The sequence below is a fragment of the Jaculus jaculus genome, chromosome 7 (genome assembly GCF_020740685.1).
Source record: "Jaculus jaculus isolate mJacJac1 chromosome 7, mJacJac1.mat.Y.cur, whole genome shotgun sequence".
NCBI lineage: Eukaryota > Metazoa > Chordata > Mammalia > Rodentia > Dipodidae > Jaculus > Jaculus jaculus.
In genome coordinates, this window is record NC_059108.1 from 153,466,478 (window position 1) to 153,484,524 (window position 18,047).

The window sequence follows — 18,047 nt, forward strand, 5'->3', positions numbered from 1 at the left end:
AGTTGCATCCTCCCATATGCCTTCACTGAACCCCATGTTTCAGATACGAACGCAGAGGTGGAGAGGTGACCCCGGGTGGCTTAAGGTCACACAGCTGATCAGAGGCAGGCTTCTAAAGGCCTGAGTGCCAAGTCTTTTCACCCTTCCTCAGTTGGCTCCCACGAAGCCAGACCCCTGGTGCAGGAGCTAATAGCTGCCAGCCAGTGAGTACGTGGCTGGGCTGTCCAGGCCAAGGAAGGAGCTCGGTGCAGGTGGAGACCCAGGGGCCATGGATCATTCAGACTGGGGGGCGGCGGTGCTCAGTCTCAGGCTCTGCTGGCTACAGACGTGAGGTGCTTCTGGAGGACGCCCAGCACAGGACAGGAGACTTGGCAGCACCAGCTAGGACTCTGATCATGTCAGCTCGCACCGGGAAGATGTCAGGTCTCCATCACGAAAGACCCCTCTGTCTGGGGTTTGTTGGCCACTTTTTGCTTGGGGCTTGAGTAGTTTGTCAAGGAGCTGCCACACTGTGTGTGTCCCTGACCTGGGCTCTGGGAAAGCTTGGCCTCTAATTGACTGCACTGTGCAAGAATGTCCACTGTCTCTTGGGCTTCTGGGTCTCCATTGTGGGTGACCAGCAATGTGACAGAGAGGCTCAGGAGCCTGGAGATGCCCCAGGGGTGGAGCTACAAGGGTCCTGGGGTTCCCTAACGGAGACCGGCACTGACCACAGTCCAGCGCCTCGGCCTCTCCTCGCCTCGGTTACCAGTGCTTCTCTGCCAGATTAGGATGCTAGTTACGGCAAAAGTCAACACATTTTAACTGCTCCATAAATGCCACACCTCTTTCCTTTGCCCTGTGGCTGGCTTCTGCAAATAGTTTTATTGGAGAAAAGAGCTCTAGGGCTGAAAAATATAATCCCTAGGCTGCCCACCCCCTCCTCCTTTCCCTTTATGCTGAGGACGAAACTGAAATCCCCCACCTGGACCAGGAGCCAGGGCATTGCCAGAAGGGTGCCCAGGCTGTGGCCAGGACAGCCCTTAGGGGCATTGCTCCAGGGACCTCCTCCCTCTTCCTCTCTCCTCTCTTGAAAAGTACCTTCAGCTCAGCCCCACCGACTCCTGGAGTCCTGTGGGAAGGGCTCCTGGGCCTCATGTCTTCAGACCCTTCAGAAGAGAATGTGGATTCCCAGAGACAGTGGACATCCCCCATGAGATACTAGTGGGATAGTTGAGTCTCACCTTGAACCAGGGACCTGGTATTCCAATCCCAGCACTCCGTATCTTTTATCCCCTCCAGGGATGTGTTAGCATTTTCCAGTGGCAAAACCGAGCCCTGTGCCCTGGCTCCTGCAGACACACTGCGGGCACACAGCTCACGTAACGAGCAAGTGCTTTGTCATGAGCCCTCTTCCCACACCCGTTTCCTGTCACCAGCATTTAAAACATCTCTAACAGGAGGAGATAGAAATCTTTTCCAGAGAACAAAACCAAAACCCACACCAGAGAGGAAGGCTGGGTATGCAGCCTGAGTTCCTGAAGTTCAGTTCTCCGGGGCAATGCGGCTGGTCGGGGAGCATGGGTGTCTAGGGAGACAGTACGGCTGGCTGCGGCCTCTCCAGCCCCTGAAGGTCTCAGTGCCCCAGAGTGGCATCTGTCCTATGGGGACAGTGATGGAGTGACTGGCCACAGGCTTTCGCCAGGCTGGTTGCTGGCCCCACTCGTCCACCACGGCAAGGGTATGCCGTGACATCAAGAAATACTTCAGCGCCATCCTCCAAGGGCCATCACAAAAGTCATCTCTGAGAAGCTTCCTCGACCTTTCAGACAACAGACTGCCCTCCCTTGTCTGGGGCTATTTGTAACTTTTAATTTATGAGAGAGAGAGAGAGAGAGAGAGAGAGAGAGAGAGAGAGAGAGAGAGAGAGAGAGAGAGCGCACAAGTGCCAGAGCTCATAGCCACTGCAAACAAACTCCAGGCACTTGCTCCACCATGTACATCTGGCGTAAGTGGTTCTGGGGAATTGAACCTGGGTCTTTAGGCTTAGTAGTCAAACACCGTAACTGCTAAGCCATCTTTCTAGCCCTTGTCTGGGGCTTTATGGATAAGTGGATTCGTTTTGTCTGGGGCCAAGCCCTGGATACCAGGTGTGGCCTTGGGTAAATGTCCATTTCCTCATCAGGAGGACACGGGGTTCTAATAGATGGTTCTGGAGACCTCTGAAAGAAGGGGAAGTCATGAGGTAACTGAGAAGCATGCAGACAGAGGGATGAGACCTGCTCACTATGTTCTCCGAGGTCCATCTTCCCATCCACTGGCATCCAAAGAGGAACGAGTCAGTAGGCAGCTGTTCTCCCCAGGCCATCAGAGGTGGTGGCTCTGGGCCTACCTGCCTGGCTCCCCACAGTCTCTGAGGATCCAGGAACGGCTTTTCCTTCTCAGGCCTGCCTAAGTAGAACCCTCTCCAGGCCATATGACTTCGGTCCTCTGCTGGTTCAGAGGCTAGGGAGTCAACCTTCACAGTGCCAGAGCTCTAGGTTGGTCAGTGTTACACCGTCTCTGGGAAGGAGTGTGTTGAGCCCTAACCTGCACACACATGTGCATGTGAACACACACACACACACACACACACACACACACACACCATTTCCACATGCAAAAACAAAAAAAGGAGCTGAAAAGAAACAAACTACAAAGAAGCACCATCGACCCAGTTGTAACTTAACTCAGATTCTGATTCAGGAAAATCAACTGTGGGGAAAGCACCATGAAATTAACCAGACAGCTGGGAATCAGAATGGGGGTTGATGATGTCAAGAATTCTGTTAGGGGACTGGAGAGATGGCTTAGCGGCTAAGGTGCTTTCCTGCAAAGCCTAACTAACCCTGCTTTGATTCCCCAGTGCCCATTCTCTCTCTCTCTCTCCATACTTACACATGAAGAAATAAATATTAAAGAAGAATTCTTGTTAGCCTCTTGGGTGTGGTAGTGCTCGTGTGGCTACGCTTTGCAAGATGCAAGCTGAGATTTGGGCAGACACAGGAGGGGTGGGGGGCTATCCCATAGGGGAGGAAACTTTGGATGCTGAGGGAGGTGATGGGCACATACAATGTTGTGATACAGGTTTCTCACTTTCTTTTAAATACTTATTTATTTGCAAGTAGAGTGAGATAGAGAGACAAGAGAGACAGACAGAACGGGCACACCAAAGCCTCAGCTTCTATTAAACAAATTCAAGATGCGTGATCCACCTTGTGTATCTGTCCCAACGCTGTTTCTGGGGAATCAAACCCAGGTGATTAGGCACTCCAGGGCCTTCAGCCACTGCAAATGAACTCCAGGCACATGCTCTACCATGTGCATCCAGCTTATGTGGGTCCTGGGGAGTTGAACCTGGGTCCTTCAGCTTTGCAGGCAAGCTCTTTAGCTGCTAAACCATCTCCCCAATCCTGGTTTCTTTTTCTTTTTTTTTAAACTTTTTTTTTTTTTTTAACTTGTCAGGGGAGGGAGAGAGATCACCAGGGCCTCTTGTCTCGGCAAACAAACTCTAGATGCATGCACCAAGTGGCTTTCCGTGGGTACTAGGGGATCTAAATCTAGGCTGTCAGGCTTTACACACAGGTGCCTTTAACCACAGAGCCATCTCTCCAGTGTGAGGCTGGCATAGTGACTCAAAGTTCAACGTAAGCGAAAGTTTTAAAAAGAATATGGGGTGGAATCCCATCCCAGTCTACCAGGTTACCTTCTTGTCACCTCTGTGTCTATCACATGAACCCCGCACCCCCACACCTCCAGTCCCCAGCAGAGGAGTCTGGTTTGTAGCCCGGATGTAAGACTTACAACCAGCCCCAGGGCTGGAGGCCTCTCCTGCCCCTGCCTCGGACAGGTTTTATTAGGCACCAACCAGAGTGGAAAATTCCCACATTCTGAGCTGCAATTGAAGAGTCTCTGACATGCACCAGCTTGTTGACTTCCCTGTGCATTTCACATTTTTGGAGGCAGAAATAAAGCCTTCCCAGCTGCTCTACCCGCACACTGTGAGTCTGATCACCAGGCCCAGGCAGCTCAACCTCACCCCCACTCCCATCTGCACTCCAAAGCCTGCCCTGGGGAAGTCGGGGTCATAGTTCTGTCTGAACTCACTGGTGGGGTCCCCAACCTCTCTAAGCAATTTTCCTCATTGGTGAATGGGGTGTGTTATTAGTAGGTGACCAATATTATAGATGACTTATTAGATCCTGTCAAGACGTCTGTTCCCCATCTCAAAGATTTCCCCCTTAGCTGCTGGTCCCTGATTTCCCTGGTCCGTCAGTATGAGCTGGGGTGCTCACAGGCCTGGGGAGGTAGGGTGGTATCTTAGGTATCTTCTCTGAATAGAGTCAGGCAGGAGAGGGTGGCATGTCTCCCAAACCTGCCTTCAGAAATTCAACTTTGGGATAATTCTGGAAAACAAATCAAGATCCAAAATAAAACAAAAAGAACTGAAAAGGCTGGAAAGATGGCTTAGCGGTTAAGACTCTTGCCTGCAAAGCCAAAGGACCCAAGTTTGATTCCCCAAGACACACATAAGCCAGATACACACAGTGGCACATGCATCTGGAGTTTGTTTGCAGTGGCTGGAGGTCTTGTCAGGCCCATTCTCTCTCTCTCCACCCCTTTCTCTCTCTCAAATAAGTAAAAATAAAATATTTAAAAAGAACTAAAGCAGTTAAGGCATTTGCCTGCAAAGCCAAACAAAGGACCTAGGTTCAATTCCCCAGGACCCACGTAAACCAGATGTACAAGGTGGTACATGCATCTGGAATTTTTTTTTGCAGTGCCGGAGGCCCTGGCACACGCATTCTCATTCTCTCTCTCTCTCAAGTAAATAAATTAAAAAAAAATAAAAAAAAAAAGAGAACTAAACAAACAGCCTTTCCTCTTTGTGCGGTATTTCTGGGAAAGTCACAGGGAGGCAGCACTTTGCACGTGGACAAGCTCATCTGTCAGTAGAAAGAGCATCCTGGGGACAAGGTGAGGTTTAGGGCCGGGGACCGGGCTGGATCAGACCCGGCATCCACACAACAAAAACGATGCTTCTCATAGCTTGTCAAGGTTCTGAAACCCTGGGCACTAAGCTGTGTACACAACACGGTCCCCAAATCTGGAATGACACGCAAAACTGTGCCTGGCAGAGGTTGCCTTTGGGTGTTGGGCCATGAGAGGCTTATTCTCTGTAGACATTTCAAAGTTTGCTTTTAATGAGGAACATATATTGCTTTTATAATGATAAACCATGTGTTTTCTCCTTTCTGTAAAAACAACAGGGAATGAGTTATGACTAGTTTACATAAGAAAGATAACCAGCCGCTGCACGCTCAGCAGGAAGGCCTCACTCACGTCACTGCTGGTAAATAAATGCATAATCATATTTTTGTTTCATATAAAATGTTGCAAGCTTTTGTAAACTGTTCCTCCTGTGATAGCCAATCGCCAGTTCAAGTTTGAGTGTGCCCACCCAGGGTTCCAGTGTTGGGGGCTCAGTCACCAGGGTGGCACTGTCAGGAGGTGGGACGGAACCTTTAAGACGCACACCTGCCTCGTGGGAGGCCGTTAGGTCCTTGGAGGCGTGCCCTCAGGAAGGGTGCTCATCTCCCAGCCTCCTGGCTTCTTGTCTCCTGATGTGACCGCTCCTCCCCTCATGCAGACCTGCCAATGCCATTCCCCATAAAATGGCACAGACAGGGGAAGAGGCCTTCAAGGGACACCCTGAACTTTTAGCAACCCTGACTGTGAGTTAAATACACCTCCTTCTGGGATGGAGACATGGCTCAGTGGTCAAGGCATTTGCCTGCAAACCCTAATGACCTGCGTTCCCCAGTACCCATGCAAAGCCAGATGCACAGAGTGGCACTGCATCTGGAGTTCATTTGCAGCAGCTGGAGACCCTGGCATGCCCATTCTCTCTGCCTCTCTTCTCTCTCTGCTTGCATATATATATATATATATATATATATATATATATATAAAAAAAATCTGGGCATGGTGGTGCAAGCCTTTAATCCTAGCACTCAAGAGGCAGAGGTAGGAGGATTGCCATGAGGTCAAGACCACCCTAGGACTACATAGTGAATTCCAGATCATCCTGGGCTAGAGCGAGACCCTACCTTAAGTAAAAAAATAAATGACCCTTTCTTCCTTCCTCTCTCCCTCCATTCCTCACTTCCTTCCTTCCTCTCTCCCTCCATCCTTCATTCCCTTCCTTCCTCTCTCCCTCCATCCCTCACTTCCTTCCTTCCTCTCTCCCTCCATTCCTCACTTCCTTCCTTCCTCTCTCCCTCCATCCCTCACTCCCTTCCTTCCTCTCTCCCTCCATCCCTCACTTCCTTCCTTCCTCTCTTCCTCCATCCCTCACTTCCTTCCTTCCTCTCTCCCTCCATCCTTCATTCCCTTCCTTCCTCTCTCCCTCCATCCCTCACTTCCTTCCTTCCTCTCTTCCTCCATCCCTCACTTCCTTCCTTCCTCTCTCCCTCCATCCTTCATTCCCTTCCTTCCTCTCTCCCTCCATCCCTCACTTCCTTCCTTCCTCTCTCCCTCCATCCTTCATTCCCTTCCTTCCTCTCTCCCTCCATCCCTCACTTCCTTCCTTCCTCTCTCCCTCCATTCCTCACTTCCTTCCTTCCTCTCTCCCTCCATCCCTCACTCCCTTCCTTCCTCTCTCCCTCCATCCCTCACTTCCTTCCTTCCTCTCTCCCTCCATTCCTCACTTCCTTCCTTCCTCTCTCCCTCCATCCCTCACTCCCTTCCTTCCTCTCTCCCTCCATCCCTCACTTCCTTCCTTCCTCTCTTCCTCCATCCCTCACTTCCTTCCTTCCTCTCTCCCTCCATCCTTCATTCCCTTCCTTCCTCTCTCCCTCCATCCCTCACTTCCTTCCTTCCTCTCTTCCTCCATCCCTCACTTCCTTCCTTCCTCTCTCCCTCCATCCCTCACTTCCTACTTTCCCTCCTTCCTTTCTTTTATTTTTTCATTGTGTGGGTATATACCTGTGTAGGTGCCCGTAGAGGCTGGAGGACAAGAGTAGTTTGTTCCTCTCTGGCACGATCCACCTTTTAGAGGGACAGGGTCTCTCACTGGCCTGGTGCTCACCAATTAGGCTAGGTCGGCTGACCAGCAAGCCCCAGGGAGCTGCCTGTCTCTGCCTCGCTAGCACTGGGTAACAGGCGTGTGCCACCGTGCCTGGCACTTTTACCTGGGTTCTGGCAATTGAGCTTAGGTTCTCTTGCTTGCAAAGCAAGAATTTTACCTCCTGGGGAGCAGCCTCCACAGGGTTTCCTTGTTGCTGGTATTTATTTGTGTGTGTGTGTGTGTGTGTGTGTGTGTGTGTGTGTGTGTGTGTGTGTGTTTGGGGAGAGGTTGTTGAGACAGGCTCTTGCCATGTCATCCACACTGGCCTTGAACTCATGAGGCGCCTCCCACCTCAGGCTTCCAGATTGCAGTTGTGTGCCACCTCACCTGGCCACAAACCTCATTCTTTACAAAGTTGGTCTGCCTCGGTTACTTTTTAATTTAATTTTTTGGTTTTTTGAGGTAGGATCTCATTCTAGCCTAGGCTGACCTGGAATTCACTATGGAGTCTCAGGGTGGCCTCGAACTCATGGTTATCCCCCTACCTCTGCCTCCCCAGTGCTGGGATCAAAGGCATGGGCCACCATGCCTGGCTGTGCCTTGGTTGTTTTGTTACAGAAATGGAAACTGGACGACTATGGCAGAGAACCTGTTTCTCCCCGGTGTACAGATGCTCCTCGGTTGGAGTGTGATGTACTTGCTGCAGAGATGCCTAAAGGCAGCTGGGTTCTTCTTACTCTCCAGCCGGTCTGATGCTCCTTTTACACTTTGCAATGCAAAAATGCCATCAGAATGCCACCGGGGGATGGCCTCTCATCTCAGCCTGTGAGGGAGGACTCCAAGGCTGGGGAGAGGAGGGCTGGAACTCACACCGCACTCCGGGTTTTGGGGTTTTCCTCCTCACTGTCCTCCTATCCCAGCTCCAGCATGCGAGGCACACCTACTGCTGACATGAACCTGGGTGATGCAGGCACGCGGCCTGCGTTCAGATCCTAGGTCTGCCATCCCCTGAGGCTGTGACCCTTCTGTGAGCTTTCTGAGGGTGGCTGTAGATGGAGGGCGGTTACCTCTGTGGCTCAGGATTTCACCACCGTCCCTTTGTCTCAGGTGTGGCGGTCACTTCCGCTTTCTCCACATCCAAAGACTGTTCAGTGAGGTCAGTGGCCCGGCTACCCTCACCCAGTCACAGGGACTAAAGGGACTCTGGGCACCTTGCAAGGAAAGGCCCCTGGCTGGCACTTATCTTCCCACGGAACACACGTGTCCACTGCTTGGAGGACGTGGCGCACGGGGAGGGCGGGCGGGCAAGGCGTCCCAGCTGTGGCCTAGTCGGTGCCTGGCTTCGTCTCTGGAGCTAGTCCTCACTGTGGAGGAACATCTGGCGCTGCACTTAGGGTCCCGCCAGCCTCCCCGGACCCCACCTCTCCACGGCTGTTCCCTCTTGCAGCACGGCCGCCTTCCGCACGGTCCAGCGGCTTCACAGTTGCTACCTCCGCCCCTTTGCCTGCCCGGGGAGGCTGCGCCAGGTTCACACGCCAGCTCAGCCAGTGTGCTGCCTCGAGACACCATTCCCTCAACTGTCAGGTGAGGATGCAATACCTACCGAGCAGGTTTACCGTGAGGAACATTTGTGAATCTCGGGTGGCAGTAATGCTCTGGGGCCAGGGCGGGGCACTGGGCACATTGCTCAGCTGTGTCCACCTTCTGTGTGCCCCTTCCCCCGTTAGGCACACTCTGCTTCACCTGGGCATAGGCTTTGAACCACAGCCTCCCATCAGGTTCTGAGCGCTTGTGACTGAGGTTTCTGAACTGGGGACGCCCTGAAGAGGATCTCAGTAAGCGGACCAAGGAGGCAGGAGTAAACCAGTTTCCTCAATCCTGGGCATGATGCTGGCACATTCAATGCAATCTTGTTTTGTCAGCCCAATAGCAGCCATTATCCCTCGATCCACACAGGCGAGGAAGGAGGGAGGCCAGTGACCGCTCTGGGTCACTTAGCAAGACACTGGCAGAGCCTGACCCTGGGCTGTCAGACAAGGCTGGTTGGTTCTAACGTCTAAATGCTGGTTTATTATTACTCTTGATACTAGCAGTTACATAACCAGTGCATCCATGTGCCTGGGGCTCGGAGGCTCCCTAGGTTTCTAGGGCTGGAAATATAGCTCAGTTGGTAAAGTGCTTGTCTTCTAATCCTGAAGGCCTAAAAAAAGGGGGGCTGGAGAGACGGCTTAGCAGCTAAGGTGCTTGCCTGCAAAGCCTAAGGACCCATGTTCGGCTCTCCAGATCCCACATGAGCCAGATGCTCAGTGACGCAAGTGGACAAATGTGCACAAGGGCCGCACGCGTCTGGAGCTCAATCGCAGGGGCCGTAGGTCCAGGCCAGCCAGTTCTCTCCCTCCCTCTCTCTCACCCTCACATAATAAAGGCATTCTGCTGGTTTTATTCAAAAAAATAAAAAGCGGGCTGGAGAGATGGCTTAGCAGTTAAGCACTTGCCTGTGAAGCCTAAGGACCCCTGTTCGAGGCTCGATTCCCCAGGACCCACATAAGCCATATGCATAAGGGGGCGCACGCATCTGGAATTCATTTGCAGTGGGTGGAGGCCCTGGCGCACCCATTCTCTCTCTCTATCTGCCTCTTTCTCTCTGTGTCTGTCACTCTCAAATAAATAAATAAAAATCTAAAATATTTTTAAAAAGTTGGGTATGGTGGCACATACTTGTAATCACAGTGCTAGAAAGGCAGAGATGGAAAGATCCCTGGGAGCCACTGGACAACCTGTCTAGTCCATTCAGTAAGTTTCAGGTCAATGAGAGACTCTCAAAAAAAAAAAAAAAAACCCAAAACCCCAAAAAACAATGGGTGGTGCTGGGCATGGTGGCGCACAGCCTTTAATCCCAGCACTCAGGAGGTAGAGGTAGGAGGATCACTGTGAGTTCAAGACCAGCCTGGGACTACCCCGTAAATTTCAGATTGACCTGGGCTAGATTGAGACCCTACCTTGAAAAAGCAAGCAAAATAAAGTGGGTGATGGTGCCCAGAGCATGACATCCAAGGGTGTCCTATGGCTTTGTCATGCCCTGGCACACATGTGCATATGCACTCTCAGATACATAGGCACCTGCACATGCATGAACATGAACACCCCCCCACACACACACACAGTTCTTTAACAATTAAAATCAGAGAAACACATGTATGAAGAGTTGGACCAGAGATGGTGGACATGGATCTTCAGCAAGATGTGGCCCTCTTGGAAACGAAGTGGCAAGGAGAGATCTCCAGGTGCTGGTAAAATGCCCACCCCAGCTGGGCGACTCTCACACAGGCTCCAGCTCTGCCTGCAGGTTTCCCCTTAGCCACTCCTCAGAGCAGCCGCCCATCATCTTGCCTGTCTCCAGACCCGAGGCTCGATGGTCCCCTTCTCTGGCCTCTCTTCAAAGAGGCCAGCTCTCAGTTCCTCTTTGATGGTTTGCTAATGTTAATGATTGTCTTCTTTTAAATCACTCCTTTTGCTTTTTCTTATTCTTTCTTTTCTGGTTATTGTTTTAAAATTTAATTTCTAAAAAATATTTTAGGGGCTGGAGAAATGGCTTAGTGATTAAGGCATCTGCCTGCAAAGCCTAAGGACCCAGGTTTGATTATCCAGGTCCCACATAAGCCAGATGCACAAGGTGGTGCATGTGTCTGGAGTTAGTTTGCAGTGGCTGGAGGCCCTGGTGCGCCCATTCTTCACTTTCTGTATCTTTCGCTCTCTCCCTCTTTCTGTCTCCCATATATAAATAAAATAGGTAAATAAAATGTTTCTAAAAAAGAAATCTTAAAAAAATATATTTTTAGTTTATTTTCAAGCAGAGAGAGATAAAGAGAGACAAAGAGAATGGGCGTGCCAGGGCCTCCAGCCACCGCAAACAAACTCCAGGTGCATGTGCCACTTTGTGCATCTGGCTTTAAGTGGGTACTGGGGAACCAAGCATGGTCATTAGGCTTTGCAGGCAAGTTGTCCTAACTGCTGAGCCGTCTTTCCAGACCACTGGTCATTATTTACTACCTAGTTTTTATCACCCCACTCCCCACCAAGAACTGAAGGTAGGGCCTTGCATATCCTGGGCTACAACCTATTGCCGAGTTACAAAGTCTCGTCTATTTTGTTAATGCTATGTTGAGACAAGAGTGCCCCACACATTGCCCAGGCTAGTCTTGAACTTGTAATCTTTCTGCTTCAGCGTTCGAGTAGCTGAGATTACGAGCCTGCACTACCTTACTCAGCTCATGTTCTTTTTTATTCTTTGAATTAAATTTGAATTAATTCACTTGTGTGTGAACCCTACAGCTTATATTTTAAAATTTAAAGGGGCTGAGGAAGTGGCCTTAGTGTTTAAAGGCACTTACTTGTAAAGCCTGCCAGCCAGGGCTCAATACCCCAGGACCCACGTAAAGCCAGATGTATAAAGTGTCCCACACACCTGGAGTCCCTTTGCAGCAGCAGACCCTGCTGCACTCATTCTCTCTCTCATTACAGATAAATAATTAAATAAAGATATAATTTTTAAAATTTATTTATTTGTTTTGATTTTTCGAGGTAGGGTCTCACTCTAGCCCAGGCAGACCTGGAATTCATCATGGAGTCTCAGGGTGGCCTCGAACTCATGGCAATCCTCCTACCTCTGCCTCCCGAGTGCTGGGATTAAAGGCGTGAGCCACCACACCCAGCTAGTAATTTTTTTAATTTAAAGGTTCCTCTGATGATGGTTTTGGTTGTATCCAAAGTTTGATAAGAGTTATCACAGTCATTCATTTCCAAAATGAAGATAAACTGTTTTCCAGTGGCACATGATGTTTAGCTTTTAAAAATTTATTTATTATTTATTTGCAGAGAGAGAGAGAAAGAAAGAGAGAGACAGAGGGGGGTGTGCACAGGGCCTCCTGCCACTGCAAAGGGAATTCCAGATGCAGGGAGCCATCCGGCTCCACGTGGGCACTGGGGAGTAGAACCCTGGCCATCAAGCTTTGCAGGCAAGCGCCTTTAACCTTGAGCCATCTCTCTAGCCCTGGTTTTTAATATGTGATGTTCATTTCCCCAGAATGGGCAGGTGATACAGCCTGTCAGAGTTTTATATCTGAGATTATCAATGTTAACATCTATCTATTGAGAGTTTCTTCAGGACTGGGACACACAAAGCCAATTTCTGTAAATGCATGTTCTTTGTAGGCTAAGCACAATAGATCGCATTTTAGTCTTCTAACGGCTGTCTTCATGTTACCGATAAACCTGAGAACTGTCTTAGAACCAAGAGTAGAGAAACAGTTACTCATCTTCTAGACAAGGAGAAGCTTTCAGCACATTTCTTGTTCTCCTCGCCCTTCCCTCTCTCAGCCTTAGTTGAAATAACATGAGATTTTAGTTCCATATTATTGCAAGTTATTTATCTTTTCTAAGCAGCTGCTCCAAACAGTTACTAAACTTGGCAATCACATTGCAATCGACTTCTTGGCTACAACCAAGACTTTAACTGAAGGGGTCCACTGATCATTATCATTTTTTTTCCTCTCACATGTTTCCCTCTTTCTTGAATTATGTAATGCAATTAATTTCCTATTTAGCAGTAATGCTTAATCAAGTAATCTCCCATCACCACCCAGAAAATGTCACAGGATCTCAGTCTGTGTGGCTGAGGCTGTTTCCTGGAGCATCACAGAGCCAGGGATGAGCCCAGAGCCAGGCACGCTGAGTGTGCGCTCAGAGGAAGCTGCTCCTCACAGAGTCACGGGAGGGCCTCAAAGAGCCAGGGCCTGCTTCTCTTGCCGCCCTCGGGTCTCACCCTTGCTCTTGCTGCTTCTCTGCCAAGCTGGCTTCTGGGTACAGGCACAAATGAGTGAAGTGCCCATCCCTTCCTCTCAGAGCTTCTCATCACACTTACACTGAGGATAGAAAGCTGTAGAAATAGGAACGTCTGATGGACTGTTCTTTCCTCTCTGCCTCTTCCTCCTCCTTTTCGTCTCTCTCTCCCTCTCTCTCTCGTTTTGAGGTAGGGTCCCACTCTATAGAGTGGAAGTCACATGTGCCGGGGCTGGCCTTGTACCCCGGCAACCTCTTCCGCCTCAGCCTCGGGAGTGGCGGATTACAGGTGTGTGTCCCCATGCTCGGCTCATTTCCACTCGTTCATGTTTGTTTTGCTTTTCACATTTAAATTTCTGCAAAAGGCTCTGCCTGCTCATGATAAAAACTCGAAGAGTGTTAAAGAGAATGTAGTGACTGGAAAGCCACCTCCTGGCCTTGTCCAGCCCTGTCACACACTCCTCCAGAGTCAGTCAGCCATCCTAGTGTGTCCTGGACTTTCAGGGCAGGTGTGTGTGTCTTATTTCTGCATGTTAGTAATCTAGTAGCTCCTCTCTCTCTCTCTCTCTCTTTTTCTTTCTCTCTTTCTCTTTGAGGTACCTCAATGGAAGCCAGGGCATAACACACCCCAGGCCAGTGTTTTTACATACGATTTGTACGTCTTTATGGGGTACATTATGGTCATGGAAAGGTGTATCCAATGTACAGGAATCAAAGCAGGGCAAGGAGCATTTCTGCCTCTCGAGTGCTTTTGTCTCCTCACACTCTGGTAGCGGCGGGCACAGCATCCCAGGTGGCTCGAACCAGGCTCCCCACGGACGCAGAAGCAATTCCCCTCCAGCTGAGCTGCTGTGACTCTAATTGAACTTCTTTCCCTCACCCCACATTTGAGGGCTTCGATCCCCTCACACACCAGACCCTCAAGGGATTCCCACTATAAATACTTAGGTACTCTCTGATTCGATTACAGTGCATATCAGAAGGAAAAGGCTCAAAGAGCTAGATTGCTTGCACTAGGCCACACAGTGGGGAGGAAGTGGGTGAGATTTAATCCGAGCCTGGCTTCTGCAGAAGGGGATGAGGAGGAGGAGGAAGAGGAGGGGAGGGGCAGGAGGGGAGGGTGGAGGCTCAGATGGCTTCTTAGTCAGTGGCACAAGGACACTGGACCCAAAACCATTCTGCCCATGTAGCCTTGAACTGTGTTGATTTGAGAGAGAAGAAAGTTTTAATTTTTTGTTTTGTTTTGTTTTTTGTTTTTCGAGGTTGGGTCTTGCTCTAGTCCAGGCTGACCTGGAATTCACTATGTGGTCTCAGGGTGGCCTCGAACTCATGGCAATCCTCCTACCTTTGCCTCCCAAGTGCTGGGATTAAAGGCATGCACCACCATGCCCGGATTATTTTATTTTTTCATTGTTGGTTTTTCATGGTAGAGTCTCATTCTAGCCCAGACTGACCTGGAATTCCCTATGTAGTCTCAGGCTGGCCTTGAACTCATGGCGATCCATCTACCTCTGCCTGCGGAGTTCTGGGATTAAAAGTGTACACCACCACACACGGCTTGAGTTTTGTGTTTTTCTTAGAGATCCCACTTTGGTAACAGAGAAAAAAGACAATTCCCTTGGGCTTGTTGTGGAAGGCGGCCAGGGGTTGTTTTGGGGTCAGAGCCACTTGTGGCTTCTCCCTGTCCCCAGAGAGCCAATAAAGGGCTCTGGACACTACCCCAGAGAGGCCAGCGAGAGTGGACTCCCACACACCCACGTAATGATGAGCAGGGCCGCGGCTCCATGGGAGGAGCGAGCTTTCTTCTGAGGTGAGGGCTGTTGCTACGCCCTCTTGAGAGGACAGGCTGCCCGTGACACGGCCAGCAAACTGGCCCGGCAGCAGGGCACTCGGGGGGCTACTCAGGGGTGAGGGTTCCTGGTCCGAGGAAGCAGTGATTGGATGAGAGCATTCAGCTTCTTGGGACTCTGTAGTTTCTACCCCCTTGACTCTTGACCTTGAGTTTTTGTATTCCTTTTTTCCCCTAAGGTAGGGTCTCACTGTAGCCCAGGCTGACCTGGCCCTCTCTCTGTAGTACTAGGCTGGCCTCAAACTCACAATTACCCTCCTACCTCTGCCTCCTAAATGCTGGGATTAAAAGCATGTGCCACCATGCTTGGCTTGTATTTTTTTAAATTTTTAGTTATTTGAGATAGACAGATAGAAAGAGAGAGAGAGAGAGAGAGAGAGAGAGAGAGAGAGAGAGAGGGAGAGAGAGAGGGAGAATGGGCACACCAAGACATCTGACCATTGCACACATGAACTCCAGATGTATGTGCCACTTTGTGCATCACACTTTATATGGATACTAGGAAATAAAACCCAGCTTTGCAAAATTTTTAACCACTGAGTAATCGCTCCAGGTTTTGAATTCTTAAAGCAGCTCCCAGACCACCTGCTTTGTGGGCTTTACTTAAGAGCAGTTTTGTTTTGAAACAGAATTGAAGGAAAAATACTGAAGATTCCCATCTTGCCTCATCCCGACGTGCAATCTTTCCTGTTATCAAGACTGTCTGACATGGTGCGTCCTTGTGGTAACTGGACATACGCAGACACCTGACTGTCACCGGAGCCTGTAGTCACATCAGGGTACCCCCCTTGCTGACGACCTCCTCCAGGTTAGGATGAACACACACGCGTGACCGAACCTCCCCACAGGACCACACAGCAGGGTCCCCGGGCCCTGAGACGCTCCTGCACTTTGGGAACTCATCCTCCCCAGCTCTGTCCTGCAACCGGGATTTCCTTACAGTTTCCAGAGACTTCTCCCGGAATGTCACTCAGTAGGAATCACACAGAAGGTCACCTTTTCAGACAGACTGCTTTTGCTTCGTCCTGAACGGTGTGCTTTCAGAGCTGGCCACAGAACCAGCCCTGCCGCCGTGCAGCAGACCCAGGCCGTCAGCCCGCTTCTCACGTGCGGGGAGGGCAGCTGGGGGCCGATAGAGGCCAGTGCGCTCTGACCAGCGCGCAGAGCTCTCCTTCCCGACCGTAGCTGCCCAGGTGAGAGGCGCAGCCCTCGCGTCAGCCTCGACACCCCGGAGCCCACCCAGCCCTTCACTGTGTCGCCACGGGCTGCTTGGCAGAACTGTTCCCCTGCTCCTCTTGGTCAGCCTCTGCTGGGCTGGGTGTAACCCAAAGTCCTCAGGCTCCGTCAATCATCTCATCCACTCCTCGCTTTAGTTAACAGAGCCTGAGTCCCACAGAGGTTGTGGGGTTCCCTGGACACTGCAAAGGACTCTGCAGAGATTGTTCCCTCCAGACTCAGTTTCCTCATCTGTGCTGGAGGCGGGGCTTGAAGAGCATGATGGGGGATGGGCAGGGGTGGCTTTTGCGGCAACATCAACTTGTAGTACGGGAAGTTCAGAGCTGGCAGGAGACCCTGGGGTCCCTCCCTCCCCCCTGGGGTCAGTATAAGCACTTTCTCCCTTTCACGGTTTCTCTAAGCCTACTTTCCTACCTGTCTCCTGCTTCCACCCAAGTAGGGAGAAAACAGCAAGTGCTCCTCTAAGCTCCCGGGCCCCACCAAGGTAGGGTGATCCTGTCACCTCCACTATTCCCGGGCCGCAGAGGGGCACAGTGTGGTATTTCTCTAGGCAGTGGGGGAGGGTGTGTGCTATGTGCGGGTCACTGCTCATCAGGTTCCCAGCAAGACCTTCTCTCACCCAGAGAAGGTACAAGAGTTGGAGCTGGCCCAGCAGGCGGCCCCTCATCACCCCACACCCCACCCAGCCCGAGCTCCTGCTTCCCGTGGGCTGGCCAGGGAGCCAGTGACTCAGGGAGACACACTCTGACCTGCCCCACGTGCGTCGCTGCTGCCACCCCACCCCGGCCTCAGGTACTGCGGAAATCATGCCCTGCACAAGAGAGGCGACCGGGAGGAGCCTGTTGAAAGACCCAGGACCCCCCGGACACAATGCTTTGTCTACCAATGCCACTCATGGGGTGGGAGCAGAGCTGGGACTCGAACCCAGGGCGGGACATAAAGGCCACTCAGAACCACCACGCTGTCTCCGCCCTGAAGAGGAACCGGGACAGAAGTGGTGCAGAGTCCGGATTCAAAGCCTGAGTGGAGGAAAACCCCCAACAACAAACCCCCTGATTTAGCCCATGCTGTCCCCAAGGAGCAGTCAAGACGGCCACTTTGCAGACAGAGAAAACGAGGCTGAGAGGCGGCGCGGAGCCTCCCCAGGGTCATCACACAGGACCACACCTGTCCCTGCTCCTCTGCTCTCTGTCCACGCAGGGACCACAACACTCAATATCCCACCACTCACTCCAAGCTCCAGGGAAAAGGCAGCCGGGAACTAGTAAGGTAATTAATTCTTCCTGCTCACAAGTAACTGTGGCCCTTCCCGGGCCACTCCTCAGCCTGGGGAAGAAAGGAGCCTTTCCCCAACTCCAACTCTTCTAAGTTCCAGAGAGTCTGGAACTCAGCCTCGGCTGCCACCCTCCCTTTTGTTGGGACTCCTGTCCTCTCGGGGAAGTTGAGCAGGGACAGGCCCCCACCCTGTCTGGAATGAGCAGCACCTACCTTGTCTGGAGTGAGCCGAGCTGGTGTCTCTGCAGGTCCCTTGGCCCGATGGCTGCCAGCCTCCTGCACCCGTCCCTCCCCTCCCAGAAGCCGGGCTGCTGTGGCAGTGGGGAGAGCTCATCTTTCAAGGGCTGCTGGTGATGTCATCGCCCTTCGGGGCACCTCCTCCCTCCACCTCAGTCCCAGCTCTGGATTCTGGATCCCAGCTTCCCGCTGACCTCAGAGCCCTGCTCCCCGCGAGCCCAGGAGTGTTCAACTGTCCACTACTGCCCGGCAGAGCCCGGGGTGGCAGCGGCGTCCTGAAAGCCACAGAGCCGGCTGCAGAGGACCGCGTGGGACTGGCTCACATAACCTTGTTTTCCATGATTTCATTGCTTGAGGAGGTTGTTTGGTGTCTTAAGTTTTAGGTGTAAACAATGGGTGTTTATGTAGACGTTGTAAACGGAAGGCGGCCAATTGGGCAAGGGGGAGTTCGGCAGTGTTTTTATTTTTAATGTCATACACACCTCCCAAGGGTGCCAGTGGCAGAAATCCAGAAATATCTCAGAG

The 18,047-nt window shown here is 51.3% G+C and overlaps 1 protein-coding gene across 1 annotated transcript in view; it reads right to left on the minus strand.

Moving 5' to 3' along the window:
• The window catches only part of Bdkrb2 (bradykinin receptor B2), a 30,754-nt gene extending 12,972 nt beyond the window's left edge, over positions 1–17,782 (minus strand). The window contains exon 1 of the mRNA XM_004665608.2: positions 17,499–17,782. The gene's annotated coding sequence lies outside the window, so the exon portion shown is untranslated. The remainder of the gene's footprint in view (positions 1–17,498) is intronic.
• Between the last annotated feature and the right edge of the window lie 265 nt (positions 17,783–18,047).